The sequence below is a fragment of the Agelaius phoeniceus genome, chromosome 11, assembly GCF_051311805.1.
Source record: "Agelaius phoeniceus isolate bAgePho1 chromosome 11, bAgePho1.hap1, whole genome shotgun sequence".
Taxonomy (NCBI): Eukaryota; Metazoa; Chordata; class Aves; order Passeriformes; family Icteridae; genus Agelaius; species Agelaius phoeniceus.
Window position 1 is genome coordinate 15,388,799 of NC_135275.1, and position 25,869 is coordinate 15,414,667.

A 25,869-nucleotide genomic window follows, 5' to 3' on the forward strand; every position below is an offset into this window, starting at 1 on the left:
ATTCTTAAATTATTTATTGCATATTTAACAACCCTAAGCAGCTCAGGCATGGCTCAAATCATTCTACCTGGGCCTTGTGTTCCACTTAAAAAAATTACCAGTAATAAAGTCTAGGGAAATACTTCTACGGCATAAAATAATTTATTAATAGTTTAGTTCTTGTTACCTTTTGTTGCCAAATATAATAGCCCATTAATGACATTAATTATAGATCATGTGAGCACTCCTTAGAAAACATAATGCCATAATGCCACCTTCAGTATTTCTTCTAATTAAGAGTTAATGCAAAGATTAATTTAGTGAGAACTACTCCATCTCTTTCTGGAGAAAGATCAGCCGTTAGATTTCAGTGGTCAGAAATATTTCATCAGCAGAAGGAAATTCCCCATGGGGGGCTAACCACAAGATCCACAGAACCTGTACACCAAGAGTTTGAGATGCTCCCTTCCCTGAAGGGCCACAGGGAATATAGGACATGATTATGAACCACAAAAGTAAAAAGGCAAGATCTAAACTAGCTTCAGTCTCAAAGGTGAAAATACTATTATTTTTGTAGCAGAGTACCTAAGGAACTCACAGATTTGAAAGTGGTCTCTAAACCACTTAGAGTGTTACTTTAAAAGTAAAATAAAAATTTTATATTATCAAAAATAAACACTCTCAGCCTTCATTACAATTTCAGCAAAGAAGAGCTGGATAAAAATATGCAGTGGTTTTTTTCAGTACTTACTCTGGAACAACTGCCACTGTTAAATTCAAGTAGAAAATTCAGGCTTTTAAGGATACCTCAGACAAGCAAAAACCTGACTTATCTATTGATAGCTCAGCCAGATTCTTTAAATGGATTGCCAATAATTTACTGAAAGCTTTGTAAAACTCTAGATATTTTTCAGTGCAGTAAAAAGATAACAATCTTGAATTTCTTTTCCATGAGACGTTTTCCACATCAGTGGAACTGTGCAGTAGTAGGCAAATAGGAGATGATACAGTACAGGTGATTGCACATAGCTTCAGAAAAGATACTGAGAATAAGTTTCTCCAAAAGTTACCCCAAAACCCACAATCCTTTTACCGTCTTGGGAGTTTGGAGATTGTTTAGGATGTTTTTATGGGGTTTTTTTGGAAGGGCCTAGGGGGCCAAGGCTGGAAAGGAGAGAGGTGAATTATAGGCCTTTCATTGTGCAACAGCAACAACCACAGCTAACTGCATTCCCTTGCATTCCTTTAACAGATATGAAATCAAAGATACACATAAGGCACAAAGGGTTACTTACATTTTAGAAAATAGACCTAAATCTACTCCTAAATAAACTCTTCCCAGCCTACCAACAGGAAAGTAGCCCACAGTGATCCAACATGCTTAACTGCTGATGAAGAGGTAAAGTTTTATGAATCCAATGGATTTGTAACTGAAGCAAAAACTATTATTACATCCAAGAATTTGCATCTGCAAAAAAGGATTTCCGATGGTTCAGTCCACTGCAGGAAATACCTAAGCCTTACATGAGGCAATTTGCTGTAAAACAACAAATCCATAAAGAATATAAATGAACTGAAGGTGTAGAAATACACAAATAGGTGAGACAAGAAAAACATAAACATGTACAAAGAGTGGAAAGAAATATATTAAGTCAATAAAAAACTAATCCAGTACATACAAGGACAGCAATGCAGCCAGAGTCAGGTAGCATCATGATTATTTTGAGGTCATATATTGTTCTTGTCTTCAGCATCTTACCAAAAAGTACAGGAATTCCAAGTGAAGTACAAGTCAAAGTAAAATTATATTCACTTGATAAATAATTATTTTTTAAATTACACAATTTGGAGATTCTTGCCACATCACCTATTCACCATTATTTTCATGCAAAGCTTCCAATTGAAAAGTCACTCATAGGAGTATAAGGGTGTCATTTGGGGACAAAAGCATAAAAGAAATTTGTTGCACGTATTAAGGACTGACTTTAGGTATTGCGAGTTCAAAAAGTTGGTCTATTCCTGTAAGTCTGTTTGCTAATGAAGCAGATATGGATATGCTTCCATTTGGTTTATTCATACATTATTTATTAACAGCTTCCAAACTCTTACAATAAAAGCCACAACCAATAATCTCAATGAAGCAGCTGTCATCAGCAGACAGCAGGAAGTCTGAGAAAACAGGCAGTAAAATCAAATCTTTTAAAACTCTCTTTTACCACCTTCCACAATTATCTTAAATAAAAATGATAGTGTCCCCAGTGACTGCTCTAGGGCAGGCTTTATTTTCTCCTTTTTGCCTTTTCTCTTCTAATTCCCTTATTTAATGCCAAAAAAATTCCAAAGATCCCAAAGGACTTTGGAAGCCTGTATGTGCCAGTTCTCCCAGATCATTCTGACACATAGAACGTTCTATAGATAGAACATTCTATCCTATACAACATCCCTAAATACAGAAATGGCTAAGCCACTCCAAAGTGCAACATGCTCAAATCACTTTACAAAAGTACTTGCCTGATAATTCTTTAAAGCTAACCCATTTGCCATGCACCCCTAAAACAAGCACACAACCTTCAAAAAAGGAAAGCCAGCATTCAAAATTCAAGTTCGCAAGACCTCTCAAAATGAAGCAAATCAGACCAATGTTGAGTACTTATAATATTTATTAACCTTTATGTCCAAAGTCTTTTCTCTCAACTACCCTCTTTTATTTTAAATGACACTTTCTAAGCATTACTAGGCTTAGAAGTCTAGCTTAAAAAAGAACAAAGGTAATTGATGTGCAAAGTTTGGTTTTGACCAGAATTCAAAATCATAAAATCTGTGTATACATTAAGATAAGGTCTGCACTGGCCCTGCTATATCATTCATGAGAAATAAGGTGAAATCACTGATCAAACTTCTCAGCAAAGACAATTTTCATGGGGAAATCTCTCTTTTTGTAGTTCCCTAACAACACACTCCACATGTGCTAGATTAACTGTAGCAGCAACAGTACAGCCCTTGGTTGCATTTATCATAAGGATGACACTACAGCAAACTTTCTGTTATCCAGACCCACCAACAGAACAATTTAGAATTTTCTAAGCTGAAATACCTTAACTAGTGCTGCAGTATTCACTTCATCCACCAACAAAAGCCATAGAACAGATACATTTTACTGATATAAATCATTGTTACAGGATAGTAATTCCTAAGGAAGAATAATTACACCAACGTGAGAACTTTCAGTGGTACATCTGCATTCAGAAGAATCAAAGAAAGCTTTTTCCTAATATAAATATGCTGTCATAAGAAAAGCAGAAGTTGTAAAAATGTGCATTTCAATCCAGTGGAAGTAATGTCTCTATTTAACAAGATGCTTCTCAAGGGAGTTGTTTATTTGTAACACAAAGCACTACATTTCATGTTTCTATTATGTCACGTGTCATTTGTCTTTCTCTAAGAAATCTGTGTTGTCAATATCTATTTCATTGTTCAGTAAATTTTCATTACACATGCCATGATGTCTACATTCTGTTATCTGCCTGGTATACATCAGTGCCCCACATCTCCTCTTTGGTTCAGGGAAATCTGGCTTTGAGAGGAAGAGCAGCAGTGGTCTGGATCCATTTCTCAGACATGGGAATGACATCTGAACCATGTGAAACACCACAAATGAGAGTTTTGCAGGAACATTAACTTAAAAAGCACTCTCCATGTTTCTTTTGGGACAATAAAGAGAACCATCTAAAGAAAAAAAAGTTTCTAATTCTGCTTATTCAACTTCTCTCTGTATGACAGAGCAATATGGGACATCTGACACTGCTCTATCTAAAACAAAACATAAAAATCATCTTTAGACTAACATATTTTTCAATACTATTCACAAGGTTCCTGTCTCACAAAAACTGAGGAGAACCATGCTAAAATGGTTTGTTGGCATAAAATTCTAAGCTAATTACTACTGTTTAGTGTCTTTTGAATTACCTCTTCACCATTTTTTTTTCAAACTCCGCCACTCCAAAGGATAAACTTCATCAAATCGTTACTGATAGTCTCTTGAGAGGAGTCTGGTTATAAACAAATATATATGGTATGTGTGTATATATATATATATATATATATATATATATATATATATACACACAACTTTAAAACACTCTAGGTCCATCCGTTCTGCCAGTGACATTCCTGATTTCCATGTTATTATTACGTCAAAGTGAAGAGAATTCTATTCAGAGATATTCTGATGAAAACATAGGCATTATAAAAGACAAGAATAAATAATTTCTACCATTTTGAAGAATGTTTCAGATCAGTACACATTTACAAGCGATCAAATTTCAGGATGTCATTTATATTCATACAGATATGGCTTTTGTCTTGCTTGATAAATACTTACTGTCTATAAACCAGATGCCTGTAAGAGCTGTATTTACTTACATTCTCTCATCCTGCCTGCAAGCCTGCTTCTATATAGTACTTAAAAAACCACATATTTTGTTCCTGTTGAAATAAGTAATAGCATTAACCTCCCCCATCTTTGTACTTCTATACAAAACAAGCCATGCAAAGCCATAGAGAGGAAAGGAACTGTTCCTCCAGGAAGTGCTTTAATGAAGTAGAAAAAGGCATAAACATCTCTGTATGCCTTGTGTGGAAAATGGAGAGTCACACAAGGAAAAAATACAAGGAATTGCTTATGTGTCCTGTCAGAAAATGGCTACTACATAAAAGCAAAACTTACTGCCCTAAGGGAATCCTGCATTTTCTTTGCTGTTTTTTGTTTTCCATCTTGCTTTCCTGCTAGAGTTACACTTCCCAGCAAGGCAGAGTGTCAAGAAGCTTCAATGCACAGAGGAAGATCATCTGACAACAAAAAACATATCCAGACTGTCAGATGGAGTGTGTACATTGGAGAGAATTAACTGGGAGAAAGCATCTGTCCAGAGATTGTGAAATTCTACTTAGAGGCAAATAAATCCTTCTCTCCAATTTAAAACATTTATTCCATTCTAACTACTCCTTGCTCTTCAGGTGCCTGCTTCAGATGAAGAACGACACTTAAGAATCACAGAAACACACTCCCACTCAAATAGAAGACAGATGTGTGTTTGTTTTAAATGATTCACAAGCATTTGCTGTGAAACAGTGCTGCCTCTCCTGCCAGTTATCACTGGAAATTTTTTAGCAGATTTTTCAAGTTAGCCAATATAAGGAATGTGATGTTAGTGATGGGATAACAAGAACCACGGGTGAGGCAGCTGCACTGGTATCAGGGCAACAGCAAAGGACATAAAAGCTTTTATCACACAATGCAAGATTAGGAAGGTCTAAAATACTTTGGTGTGGTCACAAGAGAGACACAGCAGAGTTACTATCAGTTCATCTTCTCCTGAATAGCACTGGTGCAACAGGACTAACTCTAGCTGAAAGAAAAAGAAGTCAATGAAAGGAATATGCTTGAAACTATTTGACTGTAATGATCAAAGTATGATAGAAACAAGAGAATGGCAGTTCTGTATAAAAAAAAAATCTGTATATGCTATAGTTCAGGCTTCCTTTTTTGTCAGCACTTTAAACAACATAGCAAAGGTTGAGACAATTCTGTTAACATTACTGGGAAAGCTACTAAAATTGTATGAGGTTTTAAATATAGCTTATGTTTAATAGCCTGAACTGCAAACCTGCAACCAAGATACTCTGCACCACATCCCAATTTTCAGTGTATTTGGCCAAGTTAGAAATTCAGCAAACTAATGTAAAAGTCATTCTTCATATGAGAAAAGAAAGAAACACCAGCAATTCTCAACCTTGCCAAGTTTCTAACTCTAAATTCACAATATTCCTCATTTACTATCAATGCAATTAAAGTGCAGCTATTAAGACCTCAGGAATTTTATTCTTTTCATAAATACTGAAGTTGTTTGATATGTTACCAAAATTGTTACAAATGCAGATAACTGCAGAAAATACTCTTCAAGACAAAATTATTGTTCAAGTGTTCACAGAACAGTCATCAAAACAATTATTTATTCTCATAAATAATAGAGAGAAAATATTAATAGTAACTAGAGCACCCAGCAGACCAAAATGACTGGATTGTGTTGTCAGATATGTGCAATTAACTCTTGCAAACTTCTGGACAGACCATCTTTTCTACTTAACTTCACTTGTACTCACTGTAGTGGAAATGATGGCTCCTACTCCTGCTGAGTTATGGACGTGGTCCAGGTAGCCTGAGTAGGGCTCCCTAAGGCTGGATCCCAGCTCAAAGCAAGAGAAACACCTGGCACAAGAAGTGAAACACACAGGGTGCTCAGCACAACATTTCTGTACAAGCACCCACAGCCAGAGCAGCTGTCCCTGGGTGCCAGCCCCAGCAATGCCAGCCTTTCTCTGGGGACCTACCAGGACCTTACCCACACCTGGCATTCATTGAACATTTTCTCCAGCACAGTGAGCAGTTTAGGACCTCAGTCCATTCTTCTTTCTTCTGAACGTCTAATCTGATATTTTTTGCTTTCTGTTGCTATAATAGAGAGCCTAAGTATAAGAAACACTTGTATTTCTACTCAGTATAATTAATCAAAATTTAGTGGGGGGGATATAAAAGCCAAATAAAAAAGCAGAGTTAGAAAATACAGTAAAGGTACTGCACGTAAAAACCCTGACTAATAATTGGGTAAAACTGACACAACAATCAAATGGAGATACTTTCCACAAATCAGAAGACAGATATGTTAAATTTCAAAATGCTAAGATATCATTCAGGCAGCTAAAACATCATGAAATAAACACCAACCATCTTTCAATACTAAAAAAGGAAGTCAGTCAAACCCCCATGACAGAAGAACCTTTAATCAATAAATAAAGCACATTTTTAGTGGCTTCTCCTTTTTGAGGAAACTCCTAAGCAATACCTGCTCAAAGTAAAATCTGGAAGGTAAGAAAATCCCCCCAGCAGCCACATGAATGGGATACTGCAGCCACCAAAACATTTTCTCTTAACCACAATCAGATTATAATTTACAGTGCAAGAGATTAAAAACCATTTTATTACTTCTCACTGCCATTCTGCCCTTGCAGTGCTGTAATTATGACTGGTCAAGTAGATCTTTAATTTGCACACCTCAAATGCTGATTATCTGTATTCTGCAGACATCTACAAATACATACATCAAAGCTGCTGGCTTCCACAGAATGTTAACCAGGGCTCATTGTTCTTACATTCTTTTTAGAGTTGAATCCCGGTGCATTAGGTCTATAAACAGGTCCACTTAGTCATTTTCTTACAAGCTATTCATGTAGAAACTATAATGTTCTGTTCTCCCCAGAAGCTTATAATACATCACATGGATAATTGCATTTGAAAAGATTAGGCATGAAACACAAGAAACACCGATAAAATTCAAAGTACACCTGAGTCATCACAGGAGAAATACCATTATTTCTTAAAGACCAGGTTGCATGGTGGGGGGGTGGAGGGTTGGGGGAGCCAGAAAAAACCCAAAACAATACCAAAAAAAACTAAAATTCAAGTTTCAAAGAGCAGAATCCTGTAAGCACTGAGCAAGCATATTAGCCTTTGAATTATACACACTGACCTGAGAAACAAAGCATGCCATGAAGTATTAAACACAAAGTACAGTAGAATTAGCCTCATATACACCCAACAGGGCATAAATCTTCACTAAAGTCTCCTAGAACACACAAAACACTCACACAAATTATGTATTGAGAGAAGACATTCTCCAGCCTGGGTTCTCTGAAGCTAGAAAGTCTTTCCTAAAAATTAATGTCCAAGTCTGTATCTCTAAATAGTGACAAACACTAAATCTGTTTGATCAAATGCAGTGTAACAGGAGACAGTTTTCCAAAAGTGTTACTGAGTTTTGTGTATGCAATTGTTTTATATGAGCCAATGTATTTTGAAGAAATTACCTCTTTTCCAATCATGTTAACCATTATCTGTTTTGACACCCATTTAACTGGCAAGGATTCAACCACTCACTAAGTAATTCCATTTGCTATATATCAACAGTTTAAACAGTTTTTTCTGTCTCCTATCTGAGCACCCTCAGGATTACTTCCAGTGTTTTTCCCATTTACATTTGATTTAGAAAAAGTCATGACAAAACAATGTCACTTTTGAAACTAATAACAAGGTGTCATTTGAAACAGTTCATTAAAATTGCAAAACATTCATTGCATCCTCCTTGTTGAGCCAGTATCTATATTAAAGGCAGTAAATCCAATTTAAAACAAGTTTTAATCAAACCCAAGTGTTGAAGTTCTTAATATGGCAACTAACAGCGTACAGAGGGTAAAGTGTACATTTCATTGTCAGACTAGTTCAAATTATTAATGAGATTTAAAATTAATTTTGGTATAACAACATGCAATTTTCCAACTACTACACTGATTCATTTAGTGGAAAACATTGCAGGCAAACACTTCCCAAGTCCAGTTCAGTAATCATTGTTATCAGCAGAAACACTCCAACTCAATCTTGGCCTCTCTGGAAGTATCCAGAAATCCAACTTGTCTATATTATTAACAACCAGTAGGTGCCAGCACCTACAGAAGGCAGAAACAACCTGATTGATACATGAGAGACCAAGTCCTACCTGTCCAAGAAGCCATTTGTTTCAAGTATATTCAACTTCCCCAAACCAGAGATGTCTGCATCCTGTCTGACCTATGGTTGGTGATTTCCCCAAGCCCCTGGGCAGACACAGCTCTGTCTTAATCCCCTGTGTTCCACCAGTAGCGAGTTCCAAATCCCTTTTTTCAGAGCACAGATACTGCTAAATGGGGCTGTGGTGACTGGCTGTACCCCAGCACTGCCCTCTGTCTCTTCCAGTGTCACACACTGCAATGAGCTCCAGCTTCTCACTTTTGGCAAAACTGAGGGCCAGGACTTAAGGATGAGGAGAAGATGTTGCCAACTCAGGTCATGGGTCTCTTCAAGGGTCACTGCTCTGCTGCCTATTTAAGCCTTCCTTGTAAGGCTTATCTCCCAGGAAACCCAAATGCATGAGCCTTCTACATTGAAACAGTAAAAGTGCAACAGTCCTCTGTTTATTGTATTTGTTTCCCTGTTACTCACCAGATAAAGACATTTTCAGTAAGAATGCACAGACTAAAGTAAGCAATGAATTAATAGATAATGTTAAGGACTTCAGACTCTTTCAAAAAACTCAAAAAAAATGTTTATTTTTGAGATACCTTAATTAATCTTCCAAAAAAAAAAAGCCCATTCCCATTCCTCAGCACACAGCACAGTTCAATTCTTTTCAGCTCGGTCAGAGTTATTCCTGTTTGGTTTTGTTATTCTCCAAATTATCACAAAAACATCACTTCAGGATCTAGCTATTGGCACTACAATATTTCAGTTTCCACTCTTGTTTTGTAGCTGAGCATGTTCCACAGTTAATTCAACACTAGCAGTCAAGCAACTAATGCAAAAAATGCAACTTCTGTATTCCCTGTTAAAGACATGAACCCCTACTTCAACATTTACAGAATCTGCACCAGTCATTCTTATCCCTTTCATGGAGCTTTTAAACATTGACTGCATTAACTAATTAATTTGCCATTAACTAATTTATCTACTGACCAAAGAGAAAGGAACTGACACTGGGAAATGATTAGTTTGGAGGCTAAATTAATTAAAAACAGTATAGTAGTGACAGAATTTAATATCATGCTTCTCATGAGAGCATGGAATCACTCACAACTGCAGCAATTTGTGATAAATCCATGGAGAGATTCTATGATGGGAGTGGAATTAATTTGTGTCACCCCTAAGAGTATATGTGCTCATTCAACAGTACCTGTAATAAACAATATTAAAAATACACAAATTGAGCAAACCAAATGAACTTGTTGTTTGAGCCAGCACATGATACATGCCCTTCAATATCAAAATACAATAATTTTCACCAATAAAATTCAGGGGATCACAGGAGTGGTCAGAATGACCAGAATATTCTTTGCAGTCTGTCCTCATCTGTGTGAATGTATGTGAGAAAAGAACCAGCAACGCACAAGGGTAGTGAAGAGCCACTGAAAATACCCCACCAAGCACAAACCCCCACCCAAACCCAATCACTACATCACTCTGGAGACTACCACCAGCTCACAAGTACAACAGAAGAGGGACCTCTGGGCCTGAATGAAGAGAGCAGCGATGAGATTCCCAAATCCTGTGGCAAAGAAACAACAGAGAGAAGCATGAGAAGAGGGGAGGATGAGCTGCTCCAACGGCAGGGACTCAGGCTTCTGGAGCAACGTGATTCCTGCACTCAACTCTTTTCTGGACCTTAATATAAAACATGAGCCTGAACACATGAGCCCCCATCAAAGCAAGGCTCTAACTATTCAAGAAACTGTTTTGAATGGAAGATTAAACAAACACAGCTTGGAAGACTCTTCTGTTATTGGCTCTTAATAACAGAGTACTGGTGACAGAACTTGTCACCCCATTGAGGTGCAAGGTACAGAACCCTACAGCTCAAAGCAAGAGCTGCTTTTGCAGTTATTTGCAGAGAATCCAAATGGCTTCAATTTGAGTCCCAAAAGAAGCAGTGACAATGTGGTTGTGCAGCAAAGTTTCCAGCATGCACTGTACAATTCTGCCCAGAAGCCAAGGTAAGTACTCGTGTTAAGCAGCCCATCTGCAAAAGGGAGATAATATTTTGTCCTGCTTTTGGTATTATTGGCAAGGTATCTTCAATGTGTGAGCAGGAACTTGCACAGCAGCTTATGACAAGAATGACATTCACTAGGTGGTAATGTCAAACAAATAACAGTCATGCTAATAACTAAGGGAACTATCAAGACAAATCAATATCAAAAGAAATTACAATGCTTATGTAAAACATTATTGTCTATTCATTGAAAAATTACAAACCACAAAATACAACTGATCTAGCAATACGGCCAAATTGTTATTGATTTGCATTAAGAATTTTTCCCTACTTGACATTTCTAGAATTTTTATATAATTGTATATTAAGGCTCATAGTGAGGATGAGATCTATTATAAATTCCACACATCTGCTGAGAAATGCCATTCTGAAATTAACTGTCTCGAAACTTATATTTAGAGCACATGAAAGTAATTCAATTTCCCAACATTAACTCTTCTTACATCAATACCAGAATTTAAGGCAGGTTGCATTTTTGTTCATGCTGTAGAACAAAACCAAGAGTCTCTTTTCTGTGTGGCCACAAGAAACAAGTATTTTTTGCAAATCTTTTTAGAGGAACAGATTTAGCTGAGAAGGCTAACATTTGATAATGACTGAATAACTGTGACTTACATTCTGAATACATGTAGGATGCCATCAAAACTTTTGAAGTTCAAGTCATGAAAATGTGATGATTAAATTCAAGTTTTCATTGCTACTAACATCATTATTTTTTTTAATATAAGCAATTTAAGGCTGCTTTATTAAGTATTTTGGAATACGATACAGACTTCTAACATTCAAAATAGACTACTGACCTTAGGGATAGCTACTCAGCCCCACAGGCTGATCAATTCAAGATGCAGGCCAGCATCTCTGAAAATGATACCTCTTTGTGCAGACTCTGAGTATGGAAACAGGTAAATTAGTCTGGAGAGAAAGTTACAGTAATGGGGGATTCTGGAGAGTGTTACACACCATTATGATGGAGTTATCAAACACTAAGAGGCTTGTTTCAAACAAAATTCATTACCATTATTTTAAAAAATTACAGTTATTTTCTCCTATGCTGCTATAATTTCCTTTTGAAATTAAAATTCCTGTGTGATACCAAATGCTATCTGACTATTTGACAGAATTCCAGACATACATTGCACATGCTATTTTCCTCACTGAGCTTCACATGAGCCATCCTCAAAACTCAACAGTGATCTAGTGATACTGAAATGAACACCACAACTATTATTTTTTTTTGTGAGGGAATTTAACATTTAAGCTTCACAAACCAGCAAGCTACTTCCTGATTACTCTAAGTCCTTATCACTAAATGAATTTATCATGTCTTTTCTCCTCCATTGTTAATCTCATACTTTCACACAAGGAATTAATCAGAGAGCAACAAGCCAGTACCTCTGATATCTGATACCATTAATGACATTTCTTTATTAACAAGAAAAGAGACTATTTATCAAAGCTCCAGCTTCAGATTTTACAAGCAGCTGACGGAACAACTGTGGGTCCAGCTTCAGGAACAGAACCACGCTGAAAGGGCTCAGAAAAACATTTCTGTTGATCATTACCTGATAATCTTCATAATCTTCACCTGGACAACTCTAGACTCACACTACCATCTAGCTTGGCCATCTATTTGCCCCGTAATATTTCACCTGCTGTAGAACATTCAGGTTGTTGAAGCTGCAGTCCCCTGACCAGGAAAACGCTACTGTGAGAAGAGGACCCAACACAACCCAGCCAGCAGAGAGGACAAGGCCTGGGCAGACAGGCTACAACTTGGCAAGGAAAAAAATTAAATTATCATCACAGAACAGACAAAAAACTGGGTCAAAGCAAACAATGAGGCATTCTGGGGATGACAAAGCATAGAATTTTCTAAACGAAAAAATTGCAGTGGGCTTTGCTTAGAATGCTGGGGTTTGTTTTATTAAAATCATCAGTATCTTTGGGTTAGACAGGCTTTTTTTCCAAACTGCTTTTAACATAAAAAGTAAATCATAAAAGACCACAGAATGATTCTTTCTTATAGCCCCCTCTGCAAACTACCTGAAGTTAAAACACAGAAAGAATTAAATATCATATGCTGTAAAATTCTTTTTATTTTTATCTGACACTTCACTTGATACTCAAGGAGAAAATTGTGTGCTACTTTGAAGATGCTCCTAAACTAAATTTCCTTGTTCAAATTAGAAACTTTGACATTTAAAATGAATTTTAATAGGGTAATAAACTCAGGATATTTCATAACTCCATCCAAGATATGAGGCATCTCTGACCTACTGACAGCTCAGACTGAATGAAAGTCATCATTAAACACTCATGAGGCAGCACACCAACAGACACTTTGGAGAGAGTTATTTGAGTGGTAATGATAAATATGAGGGGGGGGAAAAAAAGGCAGTTCAGCCTCTATTAGAACCATATTGTGATATTGTAATTCCTAAACTCAGTACATCCTATGAGATGTGTTATAAATTGTCCCAAAGCAATCAATAATTCTGATTTCTGGGTGCAAACTGGCAATTAGGAACATTTACAAAATCTTCCTAGAAATCAGGGTAATGTATAAAAGAGAAGAAGACTTCTTATAAATCACACAGAAAAAGAGAAAATACAAAAAGTTCTTATTACAAGAAATTCAAAAGTTCTTTTTCTAAAAATTATAGAACTGCTATAAATCAAGTACGAGGGAAGTGTCCATGCATTCTATACACCAGTGCAGCCTGGGTTTATCGGCACTGCAATAAAAAAAAAAGCTTTATAATCAATTTTTCTATAGGCAACAGCCAGCCCTGTTGCTTAGCATAGGAAAGTTTATGCCTTCATCCCCATTCCAACAAAAATATTAAGTTGCTAAAGTTCCACTGATCTCTACCAGTAACAGAGGAAGATTCCTGAAACTACAAAATCTCACAAGTTCTCACTGATAAAATGAGACAGGTTGGTAGAGATTTACTTGGTTTAGAAACTGAATTAATTTTCTGCCTTATCAAAACTGGATTTAAGCAAGCAGTTATAATAGTTTTAATGGAACACTATAGCTTTATAACAAATTCAGAGTTTATTGTGCAATAAGATGGTGCAACACTACCATTAAAAAAAAGAAAAACAAACAGAAAAAAATGAGGCTCAAGGAAGAAGGAAGTGAAAATATTCCAAGAGAAAAGACCTTCATTAGTACCACAAGTCTCCATTGCAAACAGGTTCAAAGCAACTGTACACCAAACAAATCAATCTGATCTGTACCTTGCCCAGAATATCCATCAGTTTGCCATTCCTATAGCCATGCTTGGAAGGGAGACACACACACAGTGCACAAAACCCATCACATTTGATGAGACTTTTTAAAGGTCAGGATTTTATTTAAGAAAGTGATTCAGTGCTGGTTACTGAGTTACTGGTCAAATGTAGAACTGATTCACTCCTGTATGCCATAATTCCCATGATGAAAGCAAATATGGGAACTACCTGACTTTCTATGAAAGGGATGTAACACACAGTGAATTAACTACAGTCACGAAAAGCCTGGGATAACACAAGAAATAGAATACTTATTTCTGCAGGTATCAATAATGTGGTTATCACAAAAAATGTGTTACAAAATTGGTTCTTAAAAACTGAGATCCAAAGCATAACTTGATAAAGGATTAATCAAATCAATTGTCTGCAAAGCGTTTCTAAATGTTTGCTCTGTGGGTGACCATGAAAGGGAATGTGTTCCCTAAATGCAGGCTTTTGAGTGAAGTTCAAGCTGTGCATGTTTTCCAACAAATCTCATTTCATAGAGATTTAAGATAAAAGTCAGACTCTCAAATAACTAAATTCCAGGCTAAGTATCAAGAGAGGAACTTAAAGCCCTTACTGAGGCTTGAGAACCAGGCAACCCCAGTGGGCCATGACATGAGTTGTGCTTTGACTGCCTGTTAGCAGGAACTCTGCTCACTTCCACCTCAAACAGAGGATGGGACAAGATTGGAACAGTAACATTTACAAACAGGCAGATAATAAAACCACCTTTAGGAAATGATAGGCTGCAATCCCCTGGCCAGCTGCAGATAAACAGTGACCCTCCAGTTCCTCCCCTCAACACACAAACAGTGCATCCTGAGGTGTCAAGGCAGGAATCATTTGGTCAAAAGTTGTACCTAAAATACCTGAATTAGCACCAATCATGCATCAGAATGCTTCTTTCTCTCAAGTAATACTCCTTCCAACACCCCTAATTAAATCTGCTTATTAATTTTACAACAGAACAACAGATTCTGACAAAGTAGCAGCAGTCAGGATTATTGAATTATTAAAATTTTTTGGTACATATTGATAACTGCATATTCCCAAATAATTTTTCAAGATAGAAGACAGAGTCAGGTACATAGGGAAATACTCACAAGTATAAAAATACAAATATGTGCACACAACCTGTGTGCAAGCAAGGGAGAAGCCACACTAGTAACAGTGAGGAATTCAGACTGCATCATACGAAAAATTTAACAGACAACCCTGAAAGGAAATGGAAAGTAACTAAAGGTTTTTAAATTACTAAAATAGGCATATTACAATCTATATAAGTAAAAACATCACAAAGGATTAAATCCAAAAATCAGAATAACATTTTTCAGTTTGAATTAAATACTTGCATAGCTTAGTTTGTAATTAAACACCTTCTGACAAACCAGAAAATATCCAGCAGAGAACTATAAGGAGACATGATACTCATTTTGAAGGCGATATCAGAAAGAAATCTGGAACACAGCACAGATGCTGGTGCATTAACAAGAATGCTGGTTCAGAGATTCAAAACCTTTATCAAACTTCACATCAGCTAAGTAAAATGAGTTTTTAATCAAAACTTATTTCTCAATTTTGCATATTTTAATTGAGTATAAACACTCTGCAGGTATCAATAGCGATAACACTACAGTGTAGCTGTTTCCTCATCATTTGACCAAGAAGTAGAATATTAAAAGCAACACATATTGAAATGAAGAATATCTAAAAATAACATTAAGAAGTTTTTCAACAGATGCCCTCACTGCTTGTGCACCATGCAAGTTAATTTTTAAGCAAATGACATGAATTTTAAGAGCCAAGGAGCAGCAGAAATGCTGCCCCATTCCCATTGCCCTGAACATCAGAACTACACTTGGGGAAAGTGTTTCAAAACAAACAGAATTATTTGATTTACAAATAGGACTATAATGTGCTTAGAAAACCAAAACAAATGGGGATGCATTCTTGAAATAAAGAAAGAGGGCAAGGTTTAAAACAAGAAAATCTGTGTATTTTGTTAAGAAAACAAAATTTGCATTCATAGATGTTAAAGTGGAAAAACAACCATTAAAGACATGACCCCTGATAATTATTCATGCCCAGTTTAACTACCTTTTTTTAGTGGGTATTTAATTGAAAACTGAACCATGAACAAGACAAAAAATAGCATTACATACACACCCAGCATAATTCTACAGTATCTGTCTCTTGTTTTGACTTACTAACCAGAGATCAGTGATTTCAAGCTTAGCATTCCAATTTTTTATTGTCAAAAAATATCTGAATTTGAAGAACTGAGAAATAAGCTAACTTAAATGCTATAAGCTAACTTAAATGCTATTTTACAAACCATGCTTATGGATAAAATATAATTTCCAGATTTTCATAATTCACAACTTTTTTTCTATCACTGCCTTTTCTACTTCTTGAAAAGACTCTATTAAAAGTTCTCTCAATTTAGGAAACTCTCATTTTGGCTAAAATATGCCTTTGTGCTGCCGCCTTATTATTATTAATTAGCAGAAGCAGCCTAATCAGTTTGGGAATTCTAAAGCTTTTATAAATGCTTCAATTACTTGAATTTTTTTTTAGTAAGCACTAAATACCAAAAATTGCACCTTTGCTCAGCTAACCTGAATTACCTCTTTACCCCTCATGAGGGCAAAATAATTTCATCCAGTATTAGGCAAACTTCACTGAAAAAGCCAACAAAAAAATAAAAATCTAGAGACCTTTTATAGTCTCAAATCATTAATTTGACATGCACATGGTCGAAAAAATTGGTTAGAAAAAGACACAGTTTTATAAATTAGGAAAGGAAGTTTGTGTTAAATTGTTTCTGAAGGAATTAGACTTTAATGGCCAATCTATGCAATACTTTGTAAATCAGCAGCAGACCCTGGCAACAAGAACATAATGGCAGGGGAATTCCCTGCCTCATCCTGCTAATTGAAAGGAACCTCCCTGACCAGGGTCACACTGCAAGCTGGAACAGCCTCACTGCAAATTATCACTGCTTTGCAGCTGCCCCTGTCTGCTACCTGTAAAGGCAATGGAACTGAGCATGCTACGCTCTGGTGATTAAAAATGAACTTTTTCCCAGTCTACATGGATTTTAGAAGCTTTAGAAACAGAAAAACTTAAGGTGAGTGGGTTTTTGCCTACATTTCAAAGTTATTTGGAAAATTAATACACTGTTCCAGGTATCATGGATATTGATATTCAGGTTAGACCTGGAGCTTTCTGGGAGGTGACAAGTTTGCAAGCAGGGATGTATTTACACAGCATCTACTCAATGTTCCAAACTTTCTATAAGTAAAGGCAAATTGCACAAGAAAGAGTAACAGTGCAGTCAATAAAACAACATCAGCTAAAAACCTGACCCATACAAGAAGGGGTAAGAAAAGAATCCTATTACATATACTTCAATGTGCAATTTTAGGACACTCAACCCCCAAGATTTCCTCCCCATTCTTGATAAAAAGAGCATTCTAAATGTATATAAGCAAAATATGTGACTGCTGGGAGTAAACTTTCAGTTCCCTGTAGGTCCTTTTCCACTGATAAAGATACATTCAGCATATGTATATACTGAAAATTCTACATTGCTGTTCTTGGCATGTAATTAGGGGCAAAGGAAAATGTGCAGGACTAGAATCTTAAGTGTTGGTTTAATAACCTTTATACAGCTCATTTCTGAATGGTTTTCTTCCTCTCTGGAGAGACTTCTAATGTCAAACACTGGTATTAAGGTGAGTCATGGTTACAGAAGAGGCACAGAGAAGGCACATGACAAAATTATTAATTATGGGGAGGGAAGGAGATAGAGAATTCTTTTTACTCTGTAAATGTCCTTGTAAAACAGAATATTTAATACTGAAGTCAAATACAGTTTCAGTAGTCAATAGCCACTAAAGTCTTACTGCTGCTGATAACAGTTGGGAATTTAAGAATGCCATTTAAAAACTGTTGCAAATGTGATTTTTAGAAGGCATTGGAGATTTTTGAGAAGGCAAAAAAATTTTTCAACTACGGTAACAGGAATTGGGCAATTATTCAATATCTAAGATATCTAAGCTATCTACCACTATCCAAGCTAGTGAGCTAAACAGCTTTAATAGAGTAATTTAAAATATACTTTTTCAAACTGCTGGCACTTATTGTTCATTTTTCAGATTCCTTCCTTTCACACCAAGTGGTAAGAATTGTACCAAGACCAACAGGAGAGGTGGTCAGCACTATTTTCTGCTAAACTGAAATCTAATAATTCTTATTCTAACACCAAAAGGTTTATCTAGAAATAATACCTTAAAGCAACAGGACAGGAAAAGTTTGGGGTTGGTTGTTTGGGTTTGGGGTTTTTTTGAGGGAAAGAGAAAAAGAGTAAAACCACAATTCCTTTTCTAATTCGTTTTATCTTTAGTAGATTGCCAGAGTTATGGAAACTTAATATTTCCAACAATTTTCCAACAATTCCAACATAATTTTCCAGCAATTATGTGAGCAGGCTTCATTAGGAATTGTCTCTTTGAACTAATATTCCAATCATAATTTAAGCAGGAATGTAGGAAAAAGCACAAAATTTTAACAGATCAAATATAATTTAAGCTTTCAAAGTAAAATATTTTCATTAAAACTTGAAAATAATCTGATTATGCTTTTGTCTAGGAAATACTTTTCCTGCATTATGAAAACTCTATAGTATCCTGCATTCAACTACTTAAATTTTTTTTCCTGATACAATTCTACTTCTTACAAACATCAGAATAGTTCACTCTGCCAAGGAATTGCATTTATGAAAAATGCATGTTGTGAATGCCAAAGGCCATGTTTTTAGAATGAAAAAAAATAAAAAATCCAATACATCCTTTAAAAGATGACAAATAGTCTTTATGAAAGCCATTCCTGCTCTTTCCATTATGGAAAAAGAAATCACAGTGGGAATACTAAGCTCAGCATATATTTGGCAGCTAACTGACCAGACAGGCTATTAACTATATAAAGGGCTATTTCTGAACATTTTTTTTCCTTAAATAAAGTTTTGATTTTTCAATGATTGAAATGCAGTGATGAATGTAAGTGCAAGCTGCTTATTAGAAATAGTAACTCATCATCCCTGCAGTCCCTATTTTACCATATCTCCAATATCAAATGCATTTCTTCTGTACATCCCTTCAGTCAAAACTGCCTTCACATCTCTTGTTTCCAGGTATCCCTCTTTTATTTTCTACAGCTTCCCATCACCTGGCTATCTACTCTTCCACCATGTCTATGTTTAAAAACCTTTTCTTAGATCCTGAAGCCTCAGCAAGTCTCCTTCACTGCCTTTTTAGAGGCAGAATTTGTCAATTCAATAAGCCAGCTCTTCTTGTGTCTCCCTGCAGAAGCAGTCAAGCTCCTCCTTTATGTGACACCAATCACCTCTGACCTTACCACCAGGAGACAGTTTCTTGTGGTTTGTTGGGGTTTCTTTCTATACAAATATATAACAAATATATAACAAATATATAACAAATATATAACAAATATATAACAAATATATAACAAATATATAACAAATATATAACAAATATATAACAAATATATAACAAATATGAAAGTGAGAAAAGGTTTTGTTTTTTAAACAGTGGAGCAAAAAAAGGCCTTGGTATTTATGATGAACCCTCTGCTACCAGCTGATAGCCAGCAGCACTCAGATGGACTGGGCTTAAGGTGTTTCATTCATTAAGCATATTAGAGGTATGTGTCCTATCAATAAATGAAACTTGAAAATGAAACCAAGCACCTCAAATTTAATATTCTGATAGCATTTCCCAATACTGAGTCATGTTTGATACCACTGGAAAAGGTTCACTGAACTGGAGATATGAACAGAAATTCAAAGTGACAGAACAAAGTATTGTGCGTGGTCACTTATAAAAGTTTAATATCTAAAAAAAAGCCCAGTTTGTCCAAGAGCACACAACATGACCAATGTAAAAACTCAGTTGAGATATTACTTTTAGGATTTTGTTGTTACTTAGCTTTTAGTAATTTGGTTTGGAAGGAGTGGAGAATATGGGGAGTTTTTCTGTATTTCACTGGATGAAATTTCACATACAAATTCTTTTTCTTGCACTATCTCTTCCTGTTTTCTCCATCTGTATTCAGGCAGCCAAGGGACCCAATGAGCAATTTCACTGAAAACAGAAAGAACTGAAAAAATACTACATTCTTTATATTCTTTTCAGCCATCTGTCTCTCCACAGATGTAACAGAGCAAAAGCTTAAATCGACTCTACTCTGATAAATACTGTTAAAACAAAACAATCTACAGGTACATTATTTTAAGCTCTTAAGAGAAAATAAAATTCAATTCTTTCAAAGTTCATTTTTGCTTCCCTCCCTCGACACTATAAACCAATACTGAATTAAGGTTTTAAAAGCAACACTGAATTAAGGTTTGAAAATAAAAAAGAAAAATAGTGTCAAAGTTGTATCCTAAAATATTTTTTGCTGATCATAAGTAGGTAATTTTCTATAGTAGAACATTCGGATTAAGAATGCAGTATTTTCATTTGCTTTGAAGACAACCTAACTCATTCAGAAAGAAGAGGGTGTGTGGAGCTAAGGCAGGAAAGACTTGGGATTTGTGAAGATTTTACAAACAGCTAGTGAACACATTATTATGAACATTGTAAATTCAGGGCAGATTCTTTCTGCTCTGAGCAATCATTTGAACCCGGAGTTCTGCTTTCTGGTTTTGAGTGAGAATGCCCCTGACTCCCCAAGGAGATACTGACACAAATAACAGGACATGCACCTCTTGTGAAAGCAGCAGATAACGGGGGACTAAGAGTTATCCCAGCCCAGCCAGACTCCTGAGCTCATTCAGGGGATGTGGCCTTGTCTCCAAATGCTCAGTGCAGCAGACAGCTCTGCACAGCCCTGCACTCCAGGCTTCAGGAGAGCCAGGCATTAGGCAGAGCACACACACACAGCCCCCTCAAGGCTTCCTTCTGTTGTAAGAACCTAAAGCAGTGCAGCTCTACTGCCTGCACCCTGCTAACCTCTGATTGAGACTTCCTAGCACAGGTATAATTTAGATGAATGAGATCAAAGATTCGCAATTTATTTCCAATGTCAAGGGAACTCAAAGGGTTTCCCTAACTTATGTACATAGCGACCCATTATTTCAAAAGGATAAAAACTTTTCCTTTCTAAAAAAGTAACTATACCACTAAGTATTGCAATTATTAGATAAGCAGTACCTCAGCATAAATGCAATACATAAACAATCCTAAGGAAACAATCACCTTTCATAAATGTAACCTTTTGTATTGGATACCATTAGAGAGCAGCCTCCTCTGGTTGGCTTGATTTGCAGAGGCAAAAAGGATGCAACTAGATGCTCCCTTCCACAAAGTATTTCCACTGAGTAAGATTACTCTCCAAATCAATTCTCTTCAGAAGTGGATCTTTTAATTACCAATGAAAGTTAATTGGACCTCCAACACCACCCACAAGAAAAAAAAAGTTTAATTCAAAGTTTCTTCCATCTCAAATTTCTATAATATTGGGTTTTAGACACAAAACACAGGACAACATCCATATTAAGTCTTCAAGATATCAGAAGAAAACCTTTTTCCCCATGACTTCCTTTTCAAGGATCAGCTGTCACACTCTATGTGACTCTTCATATGAAATTATACTACACAAGTGATAACGTATTTGAATTATAACAAAACCAATGGAAGGTTGTTATTCTATATTTTATTGCTTTCGATATTTCTTTAGCAATCATCATTGCAGTCTGTCTAAACAATTCTCTGTGCACTGACATTCACAAAAATGTGTTTTCATCAGGAAGTTAGACACTGTCATTAGGTTTCATGAAAAGCTATACTTTTCAGTTCCTAGCCAATTTTTTACACCTCACTGCACCATAAGGATGTGAATGCAACAGTTTTTACATCTATCAGGTTTAGTTTTATTTACTTGAATACAAGCATTAATAACAGATTACTGGCAAACCATAGAAAGATGATGAATTAGTTATGTTCTTATTATCCAACACTGGAACAGGACCAAGAGAGGAGGGTTCACCACATTCTCTGCTAAGAGAAAACCTATTGATCAGCCACAGCAATCATCTACAGAGCTCGGGAAAGGCAGTGATTCAGGTCATTGTTTCAGAGTCTATATTTTACATACCAAATCTGGGAATACCTTTTGATTTCATAGAACTGTTTGGTAAGAAACTTGTTTGATTGTCAGCAGCTGCAATACCTTGAGATACAAGCAGAAGACATACTTGACCTGCTCTAAAGCCTAGTACTTTTCATGTTCTTCTACTAGTTTCCACAAGTTCCAAATACAGTTTTTCACACCCTTTTATATTCTTGCAGAAGTAGCTGTCTATGCTGGAACCTTACAAACAAAGGAAAGTGTTGAGGAATTTTTATCATACACCTTAAGGTGAATTAAATAGCACACAAAACGTTCTGTCCCCAATGAGGGTCTTCACCTCATCAGGCTCTATCAGGAAATGGAATCACCTGAGTATACTTGAATAAAAAAAATCTGGCTCCAGCACAGGTGGAAAAAAAAGACATGTTTTAGCACAATGACATTACCCCAGCTATTAAAAAAACCCTATATATATATATATATATAAAAAGACTAAGTCATGACTATGATAAATAATAGCCTCTTAATTTTAGAGTTAGTTATACTAAAACCAAACTGTAGTTCCCTCACACACAGTTACATACAGAAAATATATGTGTGTAGTGCTCTTCATCAAGTAGAGCTATTTATATTTCAAAACCCATGTATTAATGCAAGGAAGCTCTCAGGTAAGAAATATGAAAGAATGTGGGGAAATGTTATGAATAAATGTTGTCTTAAGGTTTGTTAAGTCTCAACCAATTCTGCATCAATTGTCAGAGAGTGCAAGCAGCTTAGTAAGCTTCTCACAGACAAGAGAAGTGTCCTCATTTATTCATGTCATTGGTGAGCTGTACTCCAGGGACAGCTGCAGTTAAGAATCCCCACATTCAGCATCAAGAGTCACTGCTATGTAGCCCAATTCCTAAAATGTTCAGAACAAAAAAGGAAGATTTTGAGCCAATGAGAAAAAGGCATGACAAACTGAACATCAGAAACCTGAGAGCTGTGGCTTTTTCCTCTGTAGTTGCACTGCTTATTCTAATGGTCATTGGTAAAGCCCACACAGACATTAATAAGGCAGATCAAACCCAACCACAAATATCTGACACAAGCTTTTAAAAGCCTAAGACTACAACACATGAAAGATCAAAACATTACTAATTGCATTCTACATATAGACTGAAGAGGATCATGAGAAAAGAGTTTTGTTTTAAACTTTATCTTTTAGTTCAGCCCTCCAGTCCAACCATCCCCACACACCACTGCTGGGATCTGCAGGACCAGATTTATTCCAGAGAACTCTGCTGGGATTGCAGCAGAGGTGCCTCTGTCCCTGACCTGCTCACTGCCTACTCAGCAGCAGAGCACAGCAATCTGCGAGAAGGAAGAGCACAACCAGCTTAAAGCCCTGCCACTCTCACCACTCTGCCTCTATCTATTTTTCTTAGCACTTCACAAGAAAATAAATACTTTTCCAAGTGCTCACATTTCCTCATCAGCCTTACACACAAATCACCTGACATGGAAGTGTTCATCACTACAGTTCACAGACTAAATACTATTGCATCTTTTTAAACAAACAGATCAAACATGACTCATTTTTCTTGCAAGTATTTCCACATACCCACCACTACTTAACAACAGGTATTCCTAGAGTCAAGCACAGAAAGGGGAAACTAAAACTTGAAGCATCTTTTAGAAACTCAAGACAATTAGAAAAGACTATGGACACGGTCTCCACTACTTCATGACATTCATGTTATTCTGAATGCAAAGAGAGCAAATAACTGGGTTTGCTTCCTAATCTAAAGCAAACCAGCATGGTTTTGAATCAGTGGAGTCTGGTTCTTTTAAAGGCATTCTAAATGCAAAGACCTACAGACAACAATTCAGAATCGGGAGGGCATAATCAGAGGCTCAACTGCTGCTACACTAAATCATGTTTCTGTTATGTCACATTGTTTTCGCAGATCCAGTATGCCTTATGTCTGTACAAGTTCAGGAACAGCTTCAGCTTTAAAGCTAGGAATAAGACTAATTCCCCTTGCTATGCTCAAGCATAGTTTTCCCTAGCAGGTAGATAGCTTTTTACTCCTCTTTATCTTGGAGGGAAGAGGAAGAAGGAGATGGGAAGAAAAAAAAAGAAAGAAAAGGAATCTTCAGGGACAGGCTGCCAAGAAGCTGAGAATCTCAAAGGCTACATTAATCAAGGAAAATCCATGCTTTCAATACTTTGCAACTTTTGCACTAAAAAAACTCAAGAGAACAAAAAAAAACACCACTCTTCCCAGCAATCTTGAAGCCTGTTAAAGCATCTTTGTAAGAACAAAATATCTACAAGAAACAATATTCATAGATAAACCATTCTCCTTATGTCACATTCACTGCAAGAAGAAAATAGTCTCTGGAAAAGTGACACAGTGGTCAACTGTCAAAATGAAATGTAATTTAGCACTAACAATAGGTAAGGATTGTTAGTCTAAGTGCCCAATAACAACCATGAAGACCTCCTTGAATAACATGCCTTTAGCATAAGTTGTATCCAATAAAATTTTAGATGTTTTTCTCTGCAAAGAAAGAAGTACTACGGAATATCTTAATATCAATTTTAAAATATGAAAGTAACAAAAATTACCATTTGGATTTTCTCCTGAAAATTACAGTTTTCCTCTATTTTTCCATATATCTTCATAAAAGGTACTGGGCTTTTTCCAAAAGTAGATGAATTGTCCGAACATTCACTTATGTGCAGACAGCAACTGCTTTGTTTAAATTGTGCAGATATTCATCACAAAAAGCTACTGACTGGACTCTGAAAGTAGTTTGTGAAATTTGCAATCATTATTTTTATTTTAATATTCTAAATCACCTTTCTTCAGCTAAATTATATAAGCACTTAAGCTTTTTAAAAAACATTCATGGAGCTGAAACAGCAGAAGCTGTTTACCAAGTCACTGGATCTCTCCTAAAAGATCTCTGTTAGAAGCTCCTTTTAGGAAATAATCAAACTTGAACTAGTAGAAATGCTTTTGCAAAGCCTGGGGCATTCCACTGCTTTAACCCCCATGACCTCACCCCAGCTTGGTGGAGGTGCCAGAAGGAAAAAACTTTAAAAGGCTAAGAAGCAATTATGAGTTTAATTCTGAGAAAGCAGAAAACAAGAGTGTGACTTAGAGAGCCAGGGCTGGAAGGAGTGAGCAAGGCTGCCTTAGCAAAGCTATTTACACTCAGAGCTAGAAAAGGAAGCATGAGTATTTTTCTGGAACCATGGAACCTGTGCCTTGTATCAGGATTTTCTCCTGTCAGAACACAAAGGCCAACCCCTGAGTCAGGAGATGCAGCAATTGAGAGAGACAGACCATGCTGTATGCAAGCAAAGCCAGTTTATTACACTAATCACCAGAATTTAGAGTTCTCGTACTTCCACAGAAAATTTTCAACTCAGACCCCCTTGCCCCTGTTCCCTTAGCAACATAATCTTTTCAGTTATCAAGTCCTTGTTAATATCCTCTTGCACCAGAGCAATCAGACGTGATGTCTTCACTTCTTGTTCTTGCCTTGAGTTTACCTCTCCCATGGCTTCCACTGTATCAGGGCCAGGAGGTCTGCAGTGCTACCCAACTCAACTTCTGTAGCTGTCTGATGTCCTACATTTCCCCCTTTCTGTTCTACAATCGTTATTTGTGTTATTGATTTATTAATCAATCTCTGAATACATTGAATCAAGCAAGGCAGGTATCACTATAATTAATAGCCTCCCATTACACACATTCCCATC

At 36.3% G+C, this 25,869-nt stretch overlaps 1 protein-coding gene across 5 annotated transcripts in view; it reads right to left on the reverse strand.

The window, feature by feature from the left end:
* Nucleotides 1-25,869, reverse strand: part of FHIT (fragile histidine triad diadenosine triphosphatase) — a 521,930-nt gene that overhangs the window by 449,694 nt on the left and 46,367 nt on the right. Inside the window, exon 3 of one of the 5 annotated variants that reach the window (XM_077184623.1) lies at nt 10,107-10,169. The exons of the other annotated variants lie outside the window; for them this stretch is intronic. The gene's annotated coding sequence lies outside the window, so the exon portion shown is untranslated. The remainder of the gene's footprint in view (nt 1-10,106; nt 10,170-25,869) is intronic. 5 annotated transcript variants of the gene reach the window in all.